We start from the raw sequence: 4,558 nt of genomic DNA on the forward strand, positions 1-4,558 counted from the left end.
TTAGTTTGGCATCACAAACATTCACAACATAATTTCAAACATTTTTGGAAAAGTAGAAATCAGTTTTCCTAATTTAATTTGCTCACTTAACACTATACAAAAATAGGAAGCAAACCATATACCACATTATTTGAAAACTTAAGCAAAACAAAAGAGCTAATGTTAGGTTGCAGAGGTTTTGTTTTGCAAGCATAAAACAAAGGTTGCCCATCTCTACTAAAAAGAGTTGGTCAAGGGTTTTAAATAAACCGAAAAGTTTTGCTTCAACAAAGCATGTCACACATAAACATTACTAACAGTAACAAATATGTTTGAACAGAGACTAATAATATTTTTCCTATATAGCCAGTACTAATACAAGACTAACCCAATTGGAATCACCCAAAAATATTAAACCTACAATTTTAGGAATTTCTTTGAATCTGACTGTACAGAAAACAAGATCTGTAAGCCATAAATCGTAGAAAAATCCTAAAAATATGAGGTCACTCGTATTTGAAAGATATTTAAACAGAGATTCACACACAATTGGATTTGGGTTCAAATTATTTCTGAAACTCTCATAAATGGATTTACAAGTTTACTGCATGTTTTCACCATTTGCTTTAACTATGGAGTTGCAGAGCAGATAAAGGTTTGAAATTTGTTTGAGATGATTAAGAAAACATTCAGTAATCCTACAGAAGTGGAATCACTCAATTAGGTTCAAAAATGGATTTTTGATGAATTAAAAGCTAACAGCCATGTCTGCAGAACATACAGAAAAAATTTAATTCATCAAAAATCATACAAAAATCATATAAATATGAGGTCTTCTGCACCTGAAAGGTATTGAATAGGTGGTTCTTACCCAGTTGGTTTCATTCAAAAATTCGTCTCCAAGCTCCTGGTTTAATTCGACAAAGTCAGATCTGACCAGATCTTGATCTGTGAACCATTTCAGTTTCAGGAGGTCAATCGAAGTGAAACCACCGCCAAAATGAAGGTATTGAAGAGTGCTTTCACCTAAAGTTGAGTTTGTTCAAAAAGGTTTTGCAAAACGGAACAAATCTAATAAACAGTGAATCTGCATGTTTACAGAACTTTATTTACCACGGTCAATCCCTAATGAATTTGAGGATGAGACCAACGCCAAGTTGTAGATCTTTTCCGTATCTAACTGTGGAACTTTGAATCACTCGATTTGGATCTGCACACGAGATTCGGTGGATTTTACAAGATCGTACCAGAATCTGAAACAGCAAGATAGCAAAAATTACAGCAAGTTTTTGGACGAACTTTGGTCAAGAGCTTCAGATCTGAGGATTGCTCAACCTTCTCCATGCTTGGACCAACATGCACCTGCATCAAGATCCAATCTTAGCAATGGAGGAAGAAGAAGAGGAGATTAATCCATCTAGGGTTGGGGAGAAGATGGAGAGGGAGTCTCTCATGGTGAGGGGAAGCTTGAGGGAGGAGGGGAGCTTCATCTTGGTGGCTTTCCATGGCCATGGCCGGCCATGCAAGCAAGGGGCAGCAGCATTTCGTGGGGAAGTGGAGGAGGAGAGTGTGAGGGAGTGGAGGAAGAGAAGAAATGAAGCAAAGGGGAGGAGGTGGCCGGCTAGGGGGTTTTTATAGAGGGAGAGGGGTGGCTGCCTCCTTTTTTGATTGGCCAAGGTGGGTGGCTGCCCATTTAATTGTTGAGGTAGTTGGGAGACAAGGCTTGCAAGAGAAGAAAAAGAGTAGGAGGGGCTGGCCGAATTTCAAGTCATGGCCGGCTCCTTTCTTGCCAAGAACAAGTGAGCAATGTGAGAGAGAGGCACAACATCAATGTGTATAGGCCAAGTCATGATGTTGAGGAGATAATGTCAATGAGTGACTTTGATGATGATAAAATAGGAGTAGATACATATAGATAAGAAAGAAGGGTGAGGGTGATATGTGCTATGAGAATAATCTCCACCATTTTGGTTGAGACCACTCATGAAGAAGATAGTTCCCAAAGTAAAGTTGATGAATAAGAGTTTTCATTTGAATTCAAAATTGAATAGATTGGGGTTGACCACATGCAACAATGCATGAGCATGTCAAGGTAGATAGGATGGTGATGTTGGGTTAGTCAATGATAGAGCAAGGTTAAGAGAGATGGTGAGAGAAGTAACCATATACCCACAATGATGAATATGATGACATAAATCATCAATTCATGAGGTCAATGTGATAATGGAAAAGAATAGAGGATTGAGATGGGTATGATGAAATATAAGTTGCTCTTCAACTAAGAGGTCAATTGGGAGTGATTTGGAAGCATCAAATGATCATCCATTTGATCAAGAATTGGAGGATGGGGAAAATACAATGTGATAGATCAGAGGTGTGCATAAGATGTGCAAGTGTTGCCATTTGAAAAAGAACTTATTTGAAAAGTATTTGAAACACCTCAATTGTCAAGGGACAATTGAGAATGAACTCAAGTGGAATGGAATTTTTAAAATGTTGAGAGGAAACTAGTGGGAACATAGAAGTTCAAAATATTCTACTTACTTTCTCAAGTAAAGTAGAGTTTTTCTCAAATGTAAAAATAATCAAGAGGAAAACAAGAAATGGTGTAGGTACCATAAACAAGCCTTTTGTTAAAAAGAAGGCAAGATAGAAAATAATGTTTTAGAAATCAGTACTTGGTAGAAATGAGATGAAAAACAAAACCCATTTTAGTTCCTTATTTTCTTTGAAGAAATATTTTGAGAAGCTTTAATAAAACTAGAAGTGGTTTTGTGGTCAAAACCAGAGAAGAAAACAGTAGGGTTTTGAGTAAGAGAACTAATTTAGGGAGAAGTGTTCTCAAGGGTAGATGATGGCTACAAAATGTATCCATCATTCCCACTCTTGGTTTTGTGAAGATAAACTTGGATGAAAACAAAAACAAGAGGTAAAAGTGGAGGAAGTGATCTGGTGCTGGAACATGGGATATGATACCAGATCAAGTTGAATATATGAGTTGCAAGGATTGACTGAGACATGCAAGACGTGGAGGTTGAAGAGGATGTTGCATAGATGAGATCCATGCATTGAAGTCAACAATAACAGTTGTGGGTGCTTATAGATCAATTGCCAAAGTCTGGACATTTTAAGCCTGTCAACACAGATGGTCGACATGGCCTCAAAACCAACAAGGATGAGTGGGTACAAGAGAAGGATTTGATGAGGGGTAGATGATCCCAAGTTTTGAATTAAGGATGATTGAGCTATCTTGTACTACAAAGAGAAAATCAAGATGGCACACTCATGTTGCCATCAGAAGGAGAGTTTGATGTGGTAAAAAGGAAAACAACTTTTCCTAAGTCACACATGTGTTTTATTAGGTGAGTTGCTTGTTTAACCACCAGAGGGTGTTGTTCTTTGAAGTAGCTCAAGACAAAACTCAACAAACAAAACAAGACAATTCATCTACCAACAGATCAAGGCAATTCATCATAACCAACAGATCAAGGCAATTCATCTATCTATAGTCTAAGAAAAAAAATTTGTTCCCCCTAATTTTTGCATTAAGGGCAAATAAAGAAGGTTGCAAAAGTTGGGGTGTTACAGTCTTGCATTAAACAAGATCCAGATATAATGTTCATGCTCAACGCGGGTACAAAATAACAATTATTGAGGCTTAAAACTAATCCCGAAGGTAGATGTAGAGGAAGTGTGCCGACAGCGATCACATCGACTTTGGATCCATATCCAACGCGCATCGTCACTTCATCCTTTAGTAGTCTTCGTTTATTCTTTAGTTCCTGTTTCGAGTTACAAATATGAGAAACCGAACCAGTATCAAATACCCAGGTACTAGTACGAGAACCAGTAAGATAAACATCTATAACATGTATATCAGATATACCTTCTTTCTTCTTCTTGACAAGGCCGCTCTTCAGATCCGCCAAATACTTGGAGAAATTACGCTTCCAGTGTCCCTTCTCCTTGCAGTAATAGCACTCAGCATCAGGCTTAGGGCCAGTCTTAGGTTTCACAGGAGGCGTGGCAGCTTTCTTGCCACCCTTCTTGAATTTTCCCTTAGACTTGCCCTGTTTCTTGAAACTGGTGGTCTTGTTGACCATAAACACTTGGTGCTCTTTCTTGATCTCAATCTCAGCAGATTTCAGCATGGCGAAAAGTTCAGGTAACTCTTTGTTCATGTTCTGCATATTGTAGTTCATCACAAAGTTCTTGTAACTAGGTGGCAGTGATTGAAGGACACGATTAATCCCCAGTCTGTTAGGAATCACTATTCCCAAGTCACTGAGTTTCTTCGCATGCACGGTCATGGCGAGCATGTGCTCACTAACGGAGTTGCCTTCTTCCATCATGCAGCTGAAGAAGTGTTTCGATGCTTCATAGCATTCCACGGCCGCATGAGTTTCAAAGATAGCTTTCAGCTCATTGACCAACTCATGAGGATCGTGGTGCTCAAAACGTTTTTGAAGATCGGCTTCCGGACGCACGGGATGGCACACCGAACTTGAGAGTACCGAGTTTTCCGAGTCTCGTAAACATTCTTTACTTCATCGGTTTCAGTTTCGCAGGAGGGTCACCT

The sequence above is a fragment of the Lolium rigidum genome, chromosome 3 (genome assembly GCF_022539505.1).
Source record: "Lolium rigidum isolate FL_2022 chromosome 3, APGP_CSIRO_Lrig_0.1, whole genome shotgun sequence".
NCBI lineage: Eukaryota > Viridiplantae > Streptophyta > Magnoliopsida > Poales > Poaceae > Lolium > Lolium rigidum.